The following is a 21,586-nucleotide window of genomic DNA, read 5'->3' on the forward strand; positions in this document are numbered from 1 at the left end:
GATAGGGAAGGCAATCAGTAGCATGCAATCCAAATGTCTTCTTGGTCTCTTCCCATTTTATTACCTTTCCTTTTCTAATTATTTGTTCCCTATACCTTGCTTCCTTTGCCATCTTCCTCTAGTAAATTCCAGACCCCTCTTGTCTAGTCTGTATCCCTAATTGTGGTCAACCCTATCATCAGAATCTCCTTAATCCATTCACTTTCTAGCTTAGTTCTTAGTATACTTTCTGCTAATTTATGGATATAATGTTCTATGTCACTGTTGTGATTCTCCTTATGATCTTTATTCAAAATCCCATTGTTTCCTTATTCCTTGAATTACCTCTTGCTTCATCATCCCTTTCCAATTTGAATTGTTTTCTTTCTGCTTCTGTTATGTATAAGAACTTTAATAGTATAGCTCTAAACTATCACTAAAAATCAGGTAATTCTAAACCTCCTTGTTATTTTCTTTGTCAGTGGTTCTAAATATAACACAAATAGCAAAGATTAGAGAGGATACCATAGCCTGATTCCTCTGTTCATTTTTTTTTATTTTTGCTTCTGATCCCTCATATATCCTTCTAATTAATCTTATTATTCTAATTAACCTTATTATTGTATCAGGAAAAACAAACGTGTCTACTGCCCTAGTCATAGCATCACAGCTTAATCTGATAAATGCTTTCTCTGCATTAAGATCCACCAATAACAGTGTATTTTCTTACATACTGCTTTCCTCTGGATAATCATTGTTCTAATAATGTTGTCAAATGTTTGCTGCCCTGCATAAAACCACATTTGTCCATGTCTATCAACTATCAATTTTGGTATCGCCATTTTCATTCTTTTAGCCATTATAGACATCCTGGTTTAAAACTGAAATGTGCCTATATGAAGCTGGATCTGATGGGTCTTTACTGTCTTTAGATATTATAGCCACCAAAGCTTTTTCCAGGATGTTGGTGCCTCCCCTCCTTTTCAAATACTATCAGACAAAACCTTCAAGATCTTTATCACTTTCTTCCCTCCTTGCTTCCAAACTTTTACCAGAATATCATATTTTCCTGGAGAATTTCAAGAAGATTGGTTATACATCATCATTTGTATCTGATATCCTCCTATCGTAGCTGTTAAATTTTGAGCCTCATCTACCCCTAAACTTGCCATATTTAAGTCTTCCATGAATATTTCCATTTGTGCTTTTTTCATGATTTCTGCTCTGTTTTATATACATTTTCATAAAATTTCTGAAATATCATGAATACTTCTGCGGGATTTTTTTTTATTTTCCATGTTATATACTCCCTAAGTATTGCAACAATCTTTTCTACTTTCTGTTACCTAAGTCATGCCAAAAGTTTTTGAGCTCTAGAGTTATTATCAAAAAACAGTTACTTAACTCATGTATATTATCCAAGTTCTCCCTTATTTTGTCTTTAGTACTCTGCAAGTGTACCTCTTCTTGTTGTGTGAGATTCCCCTTATTTTGTAATACTTTAACCTTTTCAACCCCTCAAAATAATTTTTATTGCCTCTTAACCAGATCTCTTTTTCTTTTATTTCTACCCTATTTTTTAAACTCCACTTTCATTTTATCTCACTTATGAGCTATAACTTATGGAGTACTTTCTACCTTCCCAAATAACTCACAGATAATTTCCACTACCCATTCCTCAAATTCTTCTCTTTTTAACAGGTAGGTGGGGAATTGCCAGTGTTTATCTTTACTTCATTAGCCTGCATTTTTATCTTAGTAATTATCGACACATAATCTGAAATAGTTATTTGATGTGTATCAAAGTTCTCAATTAAATAGACATGTTCCTGTGAAATATAATTTCTATCAAGTCTAGTCTAGTTATTTCACCTTGGGAAATAATATATAAATTCTGTCTTAGTTCCTACCACTGAATTCACATCTTTCATACCAAATGTTATCACAAAGTTCTTCAGAAATCTGCCCTCTTTTGTTATATTTTCCCTTCTGGTCCCCCAGATGCATCTTCATTGTCCAAATGAAATTCTACTCCCCATCCATAAGTAATATTCCCTAGTAAATGTTGATTATTATTCCAGAAAATGTTTAAGCTCCAAAACAGTAGTTTTAGGTGAATATCAGTACATGCCACATTAATCACCATCCCAGGCCCTTAATACTACAGATCTGACATTATTACCTTTTTCCCCTTTTCTATCAACACTAGTGATCCTTTAGCAATTATTGTAAGTACTCTTACTCCCCTTTGCCCATGATATTCTGCAGAATATTCACCCCGAAATGCTTTCTTTATCAAATTCACATACTCAGTTATTTCCAAATGTGTCTCGTGTATCATTGATATTTGCACTCTGTAATTCTTAATATAATTAAATATTCTTCTTTTTTGCTATACCTGAGAGACCATTGACATTCCACGATAGCATGAAAAGTGTTGCTATAATGATGTCATTATCATCATTTCCACATATTATATATGGCAGCTTTTTTAAATGTCTGTTGATTTTGCAATACATGTAGCCATTAATGTTTGACCGGTTAATCCTTTATACAGTTTTGTCTTATCAACAGCATTGGAACCTCTGACACATTTTACAAGACTTTTGGTCGAACCCTCAGAAATACACCCCCATAACCAGTTAACAATACAAACACTCATAACTATGCACAACTTCAGATAATATTTAACCTTCCTAATAGGAACATTTGCACTAAATAAACAGCTGCTAACACAAACCATAATTATCTTGAAATTGAGGTTATTCATGCTAAGATGCATGTTATTGTCTGTGCTTCTGCTTACACTAAATGTTTTTTTTATGTTTATTCACCCCTCCCATGTGAAAATTACTTACAAACATTCAGAAATCATTAACTTTTAGCCTTGAAGAAACCAGTGTTCTGCCTTTTATTGCCTTATTATCAACCTGCCAAGATGGAAAGGGATGGAAAGCCTGAAAGACAAGCTGAAACATTTATTGCTAATGGAAAAATTCTCATTATATTCAGTGTTCTCATATTTACTTGTTTCCACTTAAAAATTATTATTATATTAAGCCAAGGGTTTTAATCAAGATATTCACCTATACAAAAATAAGAGAAAACATATCAGCTCTACATATATTATGATGTGTGAACTTTTACACCCCACCCCCATCTCAACAACCCAAGATTACAGCCTGTTAATTTAAACATGCTTTTGTCTAGCTTTACTTCTCTTTTGCAATATGTTTACATATATCAATACCAAAAAATGAAAAAAAGAAAAAAAATGAGAAAGAAAAGGCATATGTTTATTTTAATAACTTTATCATAAAGAAGAACTAAAATACTTTACTATAACATATGCAATTTATATTATGACATTTTTTCACAGAAATACTGTTAAGAAATGAAACTGTATAACTTATAGTTAACTTTTTCCTTTTTCTTTCCCTCTCCTCAGTCCTTCCAAACATTAATGACATGAAATGAGGCAAATGCTTTTCAGTTACTCACAAGTTTAACAAAGTCAACAAAATTCCACTTTTTCCACTTATTCTTATAAATCTGTATTTCCAAATGAGATTGATGATTTGCAGTCTCATATTTATTCACTTATTTCAGTGCTGCTGGTATTTTTCCTGTACATTTCCATCTCACAACTCCAGGTTCCAGTTCAATTTCATTGTACACCCAATTCTTCTTGTCAACTTGTGTGCTCTTCTTTGTCTCTCAATCATTTTCCTTTAAAACAGTGGAAAAGGTTTCACTGGCAATATTTCTTTGTGTGCTCTAATATTAGATGAATGAAACACAGAACCTCTTTTGTTTGTTGGTTCATTTTTTGTTGGATAAATTTTGCATTTCCTCCTTAGCCTGCTCTACATAAAATGACTGATTCCCCAGTTCACCAGGAAAAAAAATATTCCAACGACTGCTGGATACAGCAATTTGAATCTTACACTCTCCTCTTGGCATTCCCTGATTATTGGAATAAATTTGTTTCTGTTATGCCTGGTGTACAGTGAATAATGATTTTCCATGAACACTCTTCTTCTTCTTTTGGCTTTTCCCACAGCGGATCACCTATCTGCTCATGATTGGCAGTAGAGTTTTACGATGTTGAGTTGCCAGCCCAGTGCCCAACCTTCCACGGAAGGCATACACATGCACGCACTCATGCCTAGGGCCAATTTAATGTCCAATCCACCTACAGCATGTCTTTGGGATGTGGGAGGAAACTGGAGCACCCGGAGGAAACACACGCGACCACAGGGAAGACATGTAGACTCCACACAGAAGGCACCCCAGCCGAGGATCGAACCAGATTTTCCAGGAACACTCTTCTGTCTCCAATTTTTAATACTTTGTCTTGTTGACATAATTTTGTCAGGATCAACTCTTTATGGTGGTAGGTTTGCATCTTTATTAATAAAGGTTATGGCTGATTTCTCATGGCCATAATTGGATCATACACAAAATGTGCCCCTTAACATAACAGTTTCTGTTGTGGAGTACCAGGACAGTTGCTTATTTTTGCCTTTATAAAATTAATAGAGTGCATTCATTCTATTTTATCTGGTACAACAGAAAATCTCAGATTTCTTTATGTACTCTGTCCTATAATTCTACATTTTTTTGAAACATCTGTTATTGAGCAGTCTCATATTCAGTCAGCCTTTTCTTCATTTTGACCTCTGATTTTTGCAGTTTTATCACATCATCCGAATACCTGTTTGAAACTTCTTCCATTTTTTTCCATTTGTTAGAGTCGATATACTTCCTCCGTGTTTCATTTATTTTAATCAGCTCTAAGCACATTTGACTTAAATTTTCTTCTAGATTACTGGAAGCCATGTCTTTCACCAAATCTGGGAGCTTGAACTGTTTTGCTGAAAAGCTGCATTATTCTTCTCAGTCAGTGTTTTGTCTCCAACTTTTCTGGTTGATTTTCTTTCAGGCTCTCTTTGTTTCTTATTTGCATGTATCCGGGCAATGTACTTACTAGCCAGCAAATGAATTTTAATCAAGATGACATTATCACTGGCTGTTTTTTTTCCTCAGTTTCTGTTTTCACACTAAGGAGCTGAAGTTAAGCTGTTGATCAGTGTGCTGCCAGCTCAGGTGTCCCTGCTGTGGTTACATACTATTCAAAATTAAGGCCTTTGTCTACCAAGGTACTGAAATAATTGTATATTTGTCCTTAACTGAGTAAGTTAACTGAACTAAAGACACACTTTCCCAAATGTCATTATGCTACACTTTTTCAAACGTTATTATGCTACAGTTTCCTTTGTTTACTTTTTAATTTTTACACTGAAGGAATATTCAGGGGAAAAAAACAGCACCATTGCACAGTCATAAAAAGTAGTAACTCCACAATGAGATAAGGCATGATATTCTTGAGTGACAAACAGTAGGCTGTATTCTTTAGATGAGAAGTAATAGTGGAGAGACAGTAATACAATCACTGCTGTGCAGTGTGCAGCAGCTGCTCTGTAGCACTGTCTGTGGATTGCAGCCATGTGATCTGCCAAGACTGCAATATGGTAGCTCATTTCCTGATGTTTATATATGTTTTGTGTTTCCCCCAGTGGTTCTACAAGTGGACTGGTTGTAACCTATACATGAACAGTACAATACAGTGACAAGGAAGGCTGTCATTTTAAGGAGGTAGAAGGGAGAGATAGAACATTTAGAAATGAGGTACCATCAAACCATGGAACACATAAAAAGATAAAAGGAAGTACAGATTGGAGAGGGACAGGGGGTGCAGGTGACCATTTTGTAAAAAGAAGAAGGAAAGGGGGAGGGGGAATGAAGGGACACACTCACACACACACACACACACACACACACACACACACACACACATGTGTGCACACACACACACACACACACACACACACACACACACACACACACACACACACACAACAGCTGACTGCAGTGAAGATAGAACCCTATCTAAGTACACAAACTACAGAACTCTGTATTTAAGACAAATTTTACAGCTCAAGTCTTACTTGGAGTGTCTCAGACAACACTGCTTAGCTGATGACATCAGCAGTGTCTAGTGATGAGAATATGGCAATAACAGTGTCCTACATGCTGGTGTCCCTGTAATGTCAAGCAAGTGCACACACATAGACACACATACTCCCCAGTCTTGCACACACACTCATGCAAAGAACAGCAGAATGATGCATTCAGATACAATGGAGGGGAAACAAGGGTATGACACAGGCAGACAAAAGTATGTACTGTTGGTGACGTGAAGGACTGGAATATAAATAGTAGTCAGGATATAAATATGAAGAAGAGGATCATAGTGATAATTGAAAAGGAAGAGAATTGCTAAAAAGCTGTAAAACAGAAGTTAGTCACTTCTGTAGCTGGCATTGGGTGTAGCTATAGCCTCTGCTTGTCCAATGCTCAGCATCAGCTAGACACACAACTCTTCCATCCTTGCAAGAAGATGATACAGGGTGCCAAATAGGGTATCAAGTCACTTGAAGACCACCCTCAACACCAGCAGCTGCACCTCTCACATATTGAGCTAGGTAGGGTCCTTCACAGCACTCTCTATAGAGAAGTCTTCATTGCACCACCTGAGAGGTGCCAAAACAGGCCATCAGTGATTCCTTGAGGTCAGCTTCCAGACAGTGACCTCCATCAACCTGTGGTAAGACAAGACTAGAGACGATTGGTCACCCAGCAGTTGGTGTTGCAGTAAACATGGAGACTGGTGGTCATCAATCTGATTGCTGAGACTGATCCTGAATAAAACAAAAGGAAAGGGGAGAAAAAAAGACAAAAATGAAAAAGTATATACATTAACATGTGAGCATATGGTACAATTATATGGCATAACACACAACCACCAACAATATCCACGCTCACTCCAATGCCCAGAGATCTTTGCTTTTTCCTGCATTAAGCTGGTTAATCTCAATCTCCTTTGAGCTAAAAACATCAAAGGTAATAGAAATGTAATAATAAATGACTAAATACAGAATGCTCAATCACTTATACATGGTTCCTATAAAAGATTTCTAGTGCAGTTCCATTCAACTTACTAAAGGCATGTGTTTTTCCCTCCTTAAACTTTTCTTTCGACTGGCATAGAAAGTATGAATGGGGCCTCTGTAGACCACTGTACTGATAGTGGAACTTCCCCCAATTTGAAGGATACAGCTGGCATTAGACAGGTTCCTGCTAAGTTGCTGCTAGGCATCAAGCTTGTAAAGTAGGTCTTCATAATTGCCCAGAAGATGCACATTGCGGTTTTCAGGTGAATTTCCAGGAAAATTTTTGTGTCATTTGACCACCATGTAAGTGGCCTCCCCATACCAATGATTGTAGCAGCCATGATCATTACCTAGGTATAATACAAGATATGTGTATTATGCAGCTTCAAGCCATGCAACATGAAAACCACATCATGAGCATCAAATGGCAGCATGGCAGTGGGGTGTAGCACAGTGGAAAAGTATAGTAGCATACCCACAAATGACATGTTTGAACTGGAGAGGCACTGGCATGCCTGTCTGTCACACACACAGAGACACACACACATCATGACCCTCAACGCATCAGGGACAAATCAAAAGAAAATCAGGAACAAATCCAAAAGTAATACTAAGGGGCAACTGGGGACATTTTTAAAATATTAGTACTGTTAGCTGAAGACATTGACAGAATAACAGAATGTGCATTAATATACAAGTTCTGAAGTGAAAAAATGTCTATAAATATAATTATCATCCTTGTTTATTACGTTCACCACCTTTTCTCCAAAAGTCACAAACTTTAGGAGGGATTAAGAGGGACAAAGCAAAAAATTGAGTCCAAATCAGGGCTAGTTAAGACGTATTACACACACATGCTCATGCACGAGCACACACACACACACACACACACACACACACACACACACACACACACACACACACACACACACACACACACACACACACACACAGACTGCTTGTAAGTCCTACATGTCAACATTCTACTGTGAGCTGTTTGGTAGCCCTGCAAAACTAATATGGTGCTATATACTACTAATTACTCTGTGCAGTAGACTTCCATGCATATTTACCAGCAGGCATGAGCCCCATAGCATTATCAACTGCTGTTTTCTATCAAGTTGCGGTGCAATTCAGAAGCAGTCTTGCTAAGTCAAATTATTTGCAAAATAACAGCATTCTGGTATCAGAATTTATTTTATATTGTCAAAGACATATGAGTAATACTGGAGGTAGTGTTATGTTAATCTAACAGAAACATAAGAAGGTTATACTGAGGGTCAGAGAAGAAAAATGGAGGAGTAAATGAGTGGAAAAGTGGATGGAACGTTGTCAGAAAGTGAAAGATGTAGTGTGGCATAGTGGTTAAGAGAATATGACCTTGGCCGATTAGAAGTAGCAGCAGTTCCATAATAGGTAAAAGTGCAAATGTAGCATGGTCACCATTGCTATGCAAAAGTATTTCACAATCTGTAGCAGAGATCTATATGGAATTTGCATTGATAGCGAAGGAGCACACCAAAGTCAAGAGGAAGGGGCACAGAAAGGGCACCTGCACTGCATGAGGGTAAACTATAGCAATATGCATACACAGGGAGTGCTATTGCTGTTGAGGGTGTCCCCATGCAACCTGTGGGAAACCATTATACAAGGGATCAGTGTTGTGACTGTGTTATCTGACAATGCAGCTGAGATGATACAGTGAGAGAAGGAATATAATATGTTGTTGGTATCCAGCCGACATCTACAATGGATTTTGGGAGTGCACACTGTTTCCATGGGTTAGTCTTGAGGTTAGGCACACTAAAGAGTTGTCTCAGGCCCACAATCCTTTTTAAAAACATCACAGGAAACATATTAGCTCATCACCTGTTTCCATATTGCCATTGCAGGGCTCATTGCTAGAAGAATATAAACTATCCAGCAAGTCACATGTACAGCAGCAAAAGTGCAGGTGGGCTACACTGGGGGATATGATGCTCTGTGTCTAGACACTGCTCACAATTGTATTCTTATGTGTGTAGGATCTCAGATGGTGCCTAAAAAGAAATGGTAGTTGGAAAAATTCACCCTGGCAGAGACTGAGCTGCTCATGCAGGCCCTTCACTACCTTGCCTGGAGGATTCTTAACCAGCACAGGGTCACAGGCACAATACACCATGCCCATAGAAAACACATGCTATTGCCAGTGAAAGAATGGCCATAATGGAAGACATCCATCACAGCTAGCTCATAGACACTGAGGATCGTTTGGTGTCCCTATTTAGAGAAAGAGACTTCACATTCATTCCTGGAGGAGGCCTAGGTGTGGGAGCTGGACTGGTAAAACACCATGTCCCTCTAAATGACACACCAGGCTGGTATGGCCATGTCACACTTACAGTGTACAGTAACACAGCTACATTATCCTCTTAATGGTGAACCTCACAATAGTCATCCCAATGGTTGTACAAAGTTCAGAGATATTCCAATGCTGATAAGTCTTATCACCATTCATGCATCATGCCACGCATCGTTTCTTCAGGTGGGCCATAGAACTCAGTTCTGGACTACATTTTTTGCTACCTGTCTAATCATCTTGATTTTAGCCATATGGAACAAACAGTTACTTGATAGCAATGTGAGTGCAGTTAATGGCTTCTAGAGCTTGTTTGCCAGGAAGGGCATATATGCTTCCCCACAGCATGACATCTAGGAACTGTTGTAGGAGCTTTTATAACACTCATGAGGCAGATGAGTGCAAGTGAAAAACCCATACTGTGTTCCCTAAGGACTGCAAGAAATACTCTGTAGCAAAGATGATTGATGCTACACATGCTTTACTGTCCACAGGGAGAGGTATTCCTCACATCCACTTGGATTTAATGCAGAGATGATGCATGCCTACCTGTATCTGCAAGGTTTTACAATACAATATAGTACTGAACAGCCATTTCCCTGATGTGAAGGTGGTGGTAGTAGGTCAGTCAAGGATGGACTTTCTGTAGTTCAGAAGCCAATGATTTGCAATATCAAGATCCACGGCTGCAATACTAGCTACTTGGAAGTGCTATCCAGAATTGAAGCTGCTGTCCTGAGCATGTTAGCATGGTCATTCTGTGTGTTCATGAAGAAATCATTATGATAAGCTTTGTTGTTTGATATGATCATCAGACTATTTCTCATATATTTTGGCATTTTTCCAATATGTTGGTATCCCTCATTTACATTCATGGTTCGTTGCATTTCTGGAGTGTCATAATTTGTAGACCGTATACAGTTGTTAGCATGTGATGCCAACTGTGCTAATTTTCAGGCTGTCTCAGCTGAGTTGTTTGTGTGTGTGTGTGTGTGTGTGTATGTGTGTATGTGTGTGTGTGTGTGTGTGTGTGTGTGTGTGTGTGTGTGTGTGTGTGTGTGTGTGTGAGTATGTATATATACCTCTGAATCATCCCCTGAATGTGTGCTACTGCTGACCAACCACAAGAGAGTGGTTTCTAGCTGCAGATCAATGTTTCAAGAATGCAGTCACCTGCCTGTGGTACTCTGTTAGATAAGGTGGTAATTGAGTGTTTATCTTATTGTTCAGCCTAAAAGCCAATTATTTATCAATTGTGCAGCAGATTTATAGATCATTTGTCTCCATTTATTTATGATCCCAGAGTATAGTATTAAAGGCCTAGGGAATATGAAAGCAAGCAGCATGTACAGGAAGCCCTTTAGCTAATGATGTGGTCAGTAGTCTCATAAAAATGATAACTGGAAATATAAAATAAAGAGAGACAAAGAATGTCCAGAAGAATAAAAAATGTATTAAACTAATATTCTCCATACTAGATGTAGTTTCAAGAATAAAAATTACAATAATGTGCAAACAATATTTAAATAGTTGTCAGAATGTATATATTGCAGTTTAGGAATTTGTTAACCTTAGTTAAAATCTCACTGTTGCGCATTTGGCTAACAGCTGTGTTTCTGTTCTAGTCACATAAGCTAGTCTTGAATCCAAGCAGTTTTAAGTTGATTAAAATCTAAAATTACCGAAGTAGATGAAACTGGTAAAACCACTGCATTAGGATCAGCAAAAAATTATATATTTTAGTGCCCTTCTAAAATGTGACTGCCTTGCCTCTGTATTATTTTGAATGTCTCCATTGCAAAAACAGATATTATTTTAGGTATTGGATAGCTTTGTCTATCTCCAAAGTAATGGTATAAATAAGGGGAGTAGCATTATATACTCTCAGATGATCATGAGCATTTTGAGTGCCAGTATTTAATAAAATGTAGCCTATTTGCTGGGATTCTTAAATCTCATAATGCTTGAGGAAAAGCCAATAATCAGAGTCAACTAATTTTTATGCATTAAGAGCTGCAAATGTGAATCCTAAATGTTGCATTGTCTACAATTTTTTATGTAACTTGAATGTTTTGTATTAAATCAACAGGTGCCAACAAAACCATACCAGACATAGGTATGCATTGAAACTGATACATTTAATGATTAACCTTTAATAATATCTGCAGCTGTTTTATGATTATAATTAATGAAACTATACAATAATTGTTGTTCAAATCTGTTAATGTTTGTCTTGTTGAGAGTGTTAATGCTTGGCTTCTTAATAATAAATATCAGTTTAATTAAATTATAATATCTATCTACTATCCTTCCTTCAAAAATAAATGTCTTTGACTAAATTGCTGACCTTGATATTCTATTAGTAATCATTTTTACCTGTTCTGCTCAGCACTTCACCAGTCTAGAGCTTCCATTTCTTTGCCAACTTTGAAAGATGTATTTTTTGTTTTTGAATTTTAAAAATGTCAACTGACAATATCTTTTGCTAGTTCTAGAAGCATACAAGTTTTCTTTTAATTTTGTACATCTTTTATTAATCTTCTCTATACAGATTGCTTTGCATATTTTAAAATAAATACTTTCACATCTGATTCTATACAAATATTAAAAGGAACTCAACAAGGATGTAATTTGCTTTTTACACTAGTTATGGAACCTTTTGCTAATTTTATTATTTATTTATTTACATTTGTTGACCAGGAGTGTCCGATTGGATGTAGGTCCATTTTCAGCGGAGGCCCGGGGAGAAGAGTTCCACAGTTAAAATATACAGACAGTAGTTACATTGGATTTACATAGCAATTAACAATTTGATCAACATAGCAATTAACAATTACAAACATATTTACAGATGAAGAACATAGTACTTCAGTAGACAACTTGAATCTTTATCATCTGTGAAGTACATAACAGACAACAGTTGTTACAATAAGATTAATTAGATCAAATTAGATCAAGTTATTAGATGAAATACAGATACAAAATGGTATTAAAATAATGGAGAATTCAAGTTCTAAAATTCAGTTGTTTACAGATGACAATGTATTGACATTCAGCAATAATAATCTATCTATATATGCAACTTTTTTAGCAATGGAATTATTTCAAAGAAAATGTGGTTTAACATTTATTTATAACAAAACAAAAATTTTAAAGATAAACATGAATAAGAATATATTGTTAAAGAAAAGAAAATTAATTACTTGGTAATAACCATAATGGATAATATTAAAGATATAGTAAATTATAATTATAGTAATTGTATAAATAAGATAAAGAATCTAACAGACAAATGGAATAAAATTGTCTTTACAATGAAAGACTCTCTATCACCAAACTGATTATCTTGCAAAAATCCTAAATATTATTCAATCATTAACATTACCTCCTATGAAAACCTGTATTAAAGAATTTAATGCTTTAATTCTGAAATGTCTTTGGTTCTCTCACAAACCAAGAATTGTAATAAATCATCATATAAGAGACTGGGAAGTAGGAGGAATAGGACTACCAGGCATAGAACCATATTCATTGTCATCAGTTATGAAAACAATATGTTTTTGTATCAACACTTATAAAGTTAGATGGAAAGAAGTTTTAGGAAACCTTTTTATGCATTCTAACTATAATATATATACAAATAATTATATTATATTAAATAATGGTTTAGTTTTGTTATTAAAGGATTACATTATAGGGAAATGTCATCAAACAAGTGATTGTTACTTCATTTTGACTATGTTAAATACTTTTAGAAAATTTACATATAAAAATCTAGCTTATAAAGCATAGATTTCCTTATGTCTCCTACAGCATATACTCAAAGTAATAACCCTACTTCAGTCTTAGAAATCTGTTGTACAGGTTAGAGTTAATGAAAGAAAAAAAAAAGCTGCACTCAGTAGATTACATTAGGAAAAAATATGATTTGGCTCAAGATATGTGGTTAGATATACCATCTCATAGACTATATATAAAAGGGGAAATTAACCCAATGCAACCAATGTTAAGAGATCATGTCCCAAAATTGATTGAATTTATCATATTTTTATTGCAACAAAATTCCTTAGAACGTGGTCTCTTGTCCAAATTGTATAAATTGATAAAAAGGGAAGCTAAAACATGTAATGATAACTATTTTATCCAACTCAATAATAGACCAGCAAGTGAAGAAGACAAAACATTATTTTTATTATTATCTAAACATAGTACTTCATCTCTTAGATGGCATTTGTTTACTGGAAGCTTTTACATATGTCCTTTCTTCACCCCTCATAAAATTGAATTGATGCACAAGGACAAGCAACTTTGTTTGAGATGCAGGAAAGAACTTAAATCAGATTGGCAACACATGTTCTTTGATTGTACTGTCTTGATGTAAATCATTAATTCTTTTTAATACCCATATTCCCACTTTTGTTAAAAGAACGAAATATTGCATATTGTAGACTGAATTCACCATCTCCAGAAACGTGATCACACAAAACTGGAAAACTGACTTTACTTCTTCATTTAAAGAATTTATAAGTTCAGCAACCAAAGTAACTCATCCAGAAATTATTACAATCATATCGAGAATGAACAAATTTGCCTCTTGCCTCACTGTACGGACAAAATTTAAAGAATAGCTTGACAAGCAAAAATAAAAAAAAAACATTCTGGAATTGAACAGACATGAAACAACAGGGATGATTAGAAGGTTGATGGACACTCTTTTAAATAGTTATTTTCTTTGTTTCTGTATTTATAAGATTCGTTTTTTCTTACTTTTAAATATGAATGTGCATTTCTGATTACAAATTTTGCAGTGATGATATTTTATGAATATTTAGTAAAAACATTTTCAAAAAAATGTGCTTATATAAATGAGGTCCATTTATTTATTTGTGTCTGTTTATTTTTTCATTCATTTGTTTGTGTTTTATTCAGGTAAGTGAACTGGTTGAAGAAACTTTTTCAGTCAAAACCAGTGCAAAGAAAAACACAAACATGAAGACGTATAAATATACAAGTACAGAAGTTGAAACATGATGATATAAATTTAATACACACTCACTCATGCAACACACAAACACATACACACACACACACACACACACACACACACACACACACACACACACACACACACACACACAAGCAAATGCACACAAACCGCACACGAGCAAGTGAGTCAAAATAAATATAACAAAGATTAAAGCATACATTTTCTGTATAGCAGATATATAGTGAATTTACTCAACATCTCTCAACATATTAATATTAATTTGCTATACCGCAATTATAAAAAATGGATGTTTATGTATTTATTTATTTACTTCTAAACCTACATGTCATTAAGCACTGACCAGTTCTCATTATGATAAGGAGCCAGGTTATCATTTCTTTTCCAGTGGTCTTATGCACCTTGTGGAATAATAGCTCTAAATTGATTTGTTGCCATAAAATATTAATTCACAAAGTTTTTGTACATCTTATAATCTTAGTATAAAGATGTACTTAGATATACATCAACATACTAACTCTAAATACACGCTTATGTGATTGTTTGGTTTTAGCTATTAAGCTGGTAGAACATAAAAAAAATAAATAAATAAGACATGAAAGTTGACTTGATCTTAAATATTCATGGGTGCACATTTGTTTATCAGTTTATCAGTTATATGTGACAACCAAAATAAGTGAAATTTGTTTGTGAACATGACTTCACCACAACCAGACCATCAAAAGAAAAAAGAAAAATTATTAGTCCGTATTCTTTCATCTGTAGTTATAAAAACAATTTAAAAAACATTTATGGGGCTATGGCTATAGCTAACAGAATTAACTGTACCACATGATAAAGGGACTTAGCACCTTACAAGTAATGCAAATGATGCTGATCCTTCAGTAAGTGAAGCCAATGAATTTCATCATAAACAGTAGCTTCTCCACAAAGGCTATAGCAATCCTAGCTTTGTAAAACTTAACTTTCCCCCCTGCAGCCCCCACACTCCCTGCTAATTAAATATACCAACTCTGAGATTGCACTACAGCAAGGTAAACAGTAAATATACCATTCTGCCTTGTACTTTGAACTCCATTTAAACGGTTTGAAGTTTCAAAAAGTTTTCAAACTTTCAAATTTAGAAATAGACCCATGTGTACATATATAGAGAATAAATATAGATATGGGTCCATGTCAGAAGCTCTAGTTTTCAGAAACTTGAAATTAATAATGTTAAGACAATATGATTGAGTTTCCAAAAACTCGAACTTCAAAAAACAACAAAAATCTACTTTTTTCCTATGTTTTATATATATATATATATATATATATATATATATATATATATATATATATATATAAATATATACATATACACACACACACACACAATATATATATATATATATATATATATATATATATATATATATATATATATATATATATATATACTAGAAAATATGGGAATAAGTATGGGAATGTAATTGATAAGTAATGATAATAGCAGAGTTAAAACAACTCTTTTTTTCTGTATAGATAAGGTAGCTTACATCACAATACTTTGTGTCTCCCATTAACTCAGTTAAAAGTACTAATTACTATAGTAAAACAAACATGCCTGTGATTGATCCTGAATTATGTCTTTATATATCCCGGGATTCCCAGCTTCTGCTGGGACTTTTTCCTGGTAAGCTATGTGTCATGTCCTGAAGTGGAATTAGCACCAAACACTACATTTTTTTTCAAAGGAGCAAACAGCACTAAAAACACAGATGCACTCACTTCAAGTAAGGAAAAAACAGCACTGCAATGAACTAGTACCAGAATTTTCCATGTGCTTTCAATGCACTGAAACCACAGTATCACCAATCTCCTTTCTTCATCCTCACTCACTTGTTATGACTACATTTTTTTTATTTTCTTCAAGCCAGTGGTGACCACTGAAGAAAAGCAGTTTAACATACAAGGAAAAAAAAAACTCAGCCTCAGCAGCACACAATCTGCCACTTTTTCAGCATGTGCAAAAGCTACATTGTTAACACAAATTGAGCTGCTAAATTCCAGCTAAGTAGTGAAACTGGTCAGTATGCAATATGTATGTATATATATATATATATATATATATATATATATATACATACATAGACCTCTTTTTTTAATGAGCAGATTTCCCTCTCAACTCTGGTACCAGCATATATGTGCTGAATGGGGTGTACCAGACCCCTGAATCCCTCAAATTAGGAAGAGCTCAGTAATCAGTGGATGAACACAACAGTCTAGATCAACTGGAAAACAATTGAACTACTCCATCTACATCTTTATCAAGAAAAGGGACCCAGTCGATGGGTAAACACTCAAAGCAAGTCTACATTTCTGTTGTTGCTATTTATTTACTTATTAAACAAAAACTGTTTGAAAATTACATTTCCAATCAGTCATTGCTGAGTGACTTAAATGACATCAGATAAACTATATAAATAAATAAAAAAAAAAACAAGGTGTGATAAAAACTAAATGTATGAAGTCTAGAGAACCAGGAAGACCAATGGAACAGGTAAAAGCCAATCACTTGAGTGTTGAGCTAGCCTTGTCTTTAGGGAATAAAACAAGGTGTATACTTCCCTAATGATGTCAGTCCATTCTTGTTGACAACAGCATTTTCTCACACGAAAGTTCTAGTATAAAACCAGAAATGAGCAGGAATGAGCTATAAAATTACTAATCTCTATTTAAGTAAGCCAAACATTCATTCATTCATTTATTCACCCTCTGATAACTTGAATAATCCAACTCTGGGTTGAGACGGAGGCTCATTTCAGCTTTTAAGTGGCACAAGACTGTGAACTAATACTCAACAAAGTACCAACTCATTACAGGAGGCAAGAATATGCATGTGCACACACACACACACACACACACACACACACACACACACACACATACACACACACACACACACACACGCACACACACACACGTAAGCAGGTGCCTCGACCCACCAAAAACACATACACACATGCATACGTACACTCATTCACTGCCTACAAGAATGCGTATGGGCAATTTAGTGGATCAACAAATGAGTTACAGCATGTCTTCATTATCTGCATGGAAAACAAATCACCTCAGAAAAAAAACACATGGACACAAAAGGGATATGCAGATTTCACTCAGAATGCACCCCATATGAGAATAAAACTGTTTAAAATAGATGTGAGACAGCAATGTAAACTGTTGTAAGACCGTGCTGTTTTTAAAGTGAACATATGAATTTAAAATTAAAATTAGGGTGGTAAATAACTGAAAAAGAAAGTACTGGTAGCAGATTGTTCTACACAAATATAACATATTTTAGTATATGATGTCTTTTTTAATTTATATGGCATGTAGGTGATTGTCCTTTTCTCAACACTCAGTTTGCAAGACTATGTTATTAAAACATTGTTTTGTCAAATTTGTCTTCATAATATGTGATTGTATGTGCAGTGTGTCTGTGTGTTTGCACGCGTGCATGAGAGTGTGTGTGTATATGTTTGTGGAAGATGAGGAAAGCATACACATTCATGGCCACACCGGGCTGCATCTGCAACAACCTCACTCTAATTCATTGCAAATATGTAAGATGCAAAGATGTGGAGTGGATGTGGAGTGGTGGAAGTGGACTTAATAAACAAGATGCAAAAGTGTGGAGTGGTAAAAGTTTTGCTTCCAGCAAAACTGTTGTGGTTGTGACCATTCTGGCAACCTGCTGTTTCAGTTAGTGATGATCACTTTCTTCGGTTTCATTAAATTATTCCCAGTCTTGTAATTATTGCTGACTGTGCACACAGGCATGTTCTTCTACTATGTATTTATGGCATGTTCTATAACAACTTCATACCTCTTTTTTGATCAATTATGTGTTCCATTATGTGCCTGTTTGCATTATATATCCTTTGCATAGAGAATTAGTTCCACAGTATCTGTTGCAAAACAGCTTTTGGTGCTACCATAAACTCTTAAGAGGACACCGAGACCCTCTAAGGATAAGTAAAAAATCCTAGGCACATCACCATGTAGCAGAAACAAAATGCAAATGTTTGAAGTTTAAAACAGATAAAACCACATTAATAAGGAAATAAAATACAATAAAAAGTATTTAACAAGTAAGAGCCTTCATAAAGATAAGCACTTTCGGCATTGGCCTTCTTCAGATCGTTGTTTATTTGAGGGGAATAGAGGTGATACTGTTCATAATTGGAACCATTACCTTAAACAGTTCCTTAAGTTATACATCTATTATACTGTACTTACTTGTTGAATGGTCTCATAGACCTGGTCTATGAGCAAAATGTAGCTCCAGAATATTCAGTTTATGGCTTACAGAAAGATAGTGCCATTGTGTTGCAATCATATCAATAAATCAATCAGCAATCAACATTTTAAAGGAGATTGTAACATTAAAGTCTCCTTGAAATCTTAATTATTGTTGCAAATCTCATAGCTGTTTCAATCTTACATTAGCCATTTAATTTTCCAATTGCCATTGTTATTCTGATTCCAATAGAATGGGTAATTAAAGAATACATGATATTCTTATTGCCCTGTCTCTTACATGGTAACAGTATATGGCTAATCAGTTCATGTCATGTTACTATTTGAAGGAAGCAGAATAGATTGGTTGTATAGAGCATCCATTCTCAGTGCTTTCCTGACATGTCAACAGCAGCAGACCATTCTATTATAGGAATCCTTTGTCTCCTGCAGATATATATATATATATATATATATATATATATATATATATATATATATATATATTTATATATATATATTTTTTTTTTTTGATAAAGGGCAATAGATAAATCTGTGAGCAGTGGTAAGAATACAAATTGCCCATATCAGTGATCAGTTTTTTTGTTTTATGGTGATGTGAGTGGTGACTTGACATCTAAGCTGAAATTCCTAACTGTAGCATTGTTTATTTTAATTTTAGGGTCACACATACAATGTATGTTCACTGAAAGGGAAAAAAGACAATCTGTGTGTAAAACCAAGAGACAATTATTTAATTATATTGAAATTGATCATTGGTATGGCTTGTTATTGGTTGGGAAATGTTAATATTTCTGAGATCAACCTATATTTCTGTGAACATTCTTTCTTTCACTTTCATCACAAGATAAAATGGTAATATAAAAGATGGCTATCTTTTTTTTTGGATTGGGGAAGCAGATTTTGTTTGAAAATAAATGCCAACATTCTGACCACTTTATCTGATTGTTTGATATGAGTTGTCAAAAGAGAAGACGTGTGTCAGCAGTAAGATGAAATACATTACTGTGCCATTTGGGGCTTTCCCTATATTCACAGACATCAGAAGTAGATACAGAAAGTTATCTTTTTGGGTAACAGGTTAAGTGTGAAAGCAAGGGGCAGTTGCATGATCACTATTAAATGGTCATTAATGTGGTTTAGTAAGGATTGCAATGTGTGTTTCTGAGAGGAGAAGGAGCAAATTATGGTATCTGTTATATTTTCATGAAGTCTACAGAATTACAGGTTATGTAGTCTCATATAAGAGACACATTCCACTGGAACAGTATATGTGCAAACTAAGTTGAAGTTATGGTAGTATTTCAGAAACTCCTTCAAGTAGTAACTTATATTTTGGCTTTCGAGTTGAAACTTTAATATAATTTCACAACCTCCATAATGCAAATGCTTTTAGATTCAGTTCATGACAATCACACATATTTTTTATTTTTATCACATGGACAAATACATAATTCTTTATGGATAAATATATTTTATTATAATATAAGCATTAAAGCCACTACTTATATATGTACAAAATTATATTTCCACTACAGTTTTTATAGTTAATAAACAGAAGTTATTAAAACATCTGTGTAATGTCATCCAGTTTCAAATATTCATGACAGATGTTTGCTGCAATAGTGGGCAATACTATCAAGTGAGATAATAAAACTGCAACGTTTCCTGTTAAATAAAGAAATTTAAAACTTGCAGTAATACTTAAAAATCATTATTGGTGGGGCTTGGCACCATTGCCTCTCCCACCCTGCTTTTTTTCTATATTAAATCTAAGATCGATATACTACAGAGTAAGGGCAATTCATTAAGATACTGCAATTTGGATCTTAGCATACATACTTCACTAATCATATTTTTGATTAAAGTTTTTGGTGCTGATTACTATGGCTGTGAATTTCTGTCAAGCATCCATCCCTTAGTTGAGTGTACTAGTTCTGATATGTCCATCATTGGTAATGAGTTTGAAACACCTGATGTAGTGTATTATTATGGGCAAAGTAGTTAAATGACTATAATGACATGAATGACATTAAAATCTATTGCACTTCAATCAGAGACAACTGGACTATTTACAGACATATTCCATCAGTATTAGTTTTATACATGTGAACTACGTCAGGTAAAGCAGTAATATTTATTGTAACAGTATTGTGGCTGAAAAGGTTCTTTGTGGCCCAGTCTGTCTACCAAAGTCTATGTCGGTATGAAAGGTGCAGAAGGGGTGGCTGTCCCAGATGCAAGCTATTAGACAGCATGATTGGCAGCTGCTGATGTCTACCAAGTTGTGGGCCAACATTCATTTAAGAAGTCCTAGATGATATTTCTGTGGTCCTCAACTTCAGGTTGAGATGGTTGATAACCTGTGGACATTCTGGGTAGCCAAATGACCTAGTAACAGGTCTAGTTAAATAGATAGATAGACATGGAGCAATATAATAATACTGACTATGAAATAAAAAAAAAAAAAACACAAAAACATAGCGCCAATGCAGTATGACTGCAAATAAAACTTTACTGATTCTTCCTGGTACCTCAGCTAATGCCTTCAAGGGGAGGAATCAACACCATACAGGCAAGTCCTCTTATATGCAAATGAATTAGCAACTCATGATCATGTTGTGCTTACAAAGTGCCTAACCACACAATTTTAACATTTTGCAACATACCCCCCAAAAAAATTATGATACACAGCCCTTCTTCACCAATGCATTTGTAAATAAGTGCAAAACATTAAAATGTATTAAATCCAAACTTAAACTATAACTTGTAATAAATCATGGATTAAGATTCATCTCCAGATTTAATCCATTTGGTTGTAAAGTCCTAAATTTGATAATAAACTGAGTTTCCATTTCCAGCAACCTCTGTACAAAATCACCTCCCTGACTCTAATAAGGTTTGGCCAAAACTGTAAAGAAAAAGCTGCTATCAGAAGCAGCATATGCA

This window comes from Protopterus annectens, chromosome 5.part0 (assembly GCF_019279795.1).
Source record: "Protopterus annectens isolate FY-2018-M chromosome 5.part0, PAN1.0, whole genome shotgun sequence".
NCBI classification, from domain to species: domain Eukaryota; kingdom Metazoa; phylum Chordata; order Ceratodontiformes; family Protopteridae; genus Protopterus; species Protopterus annectens.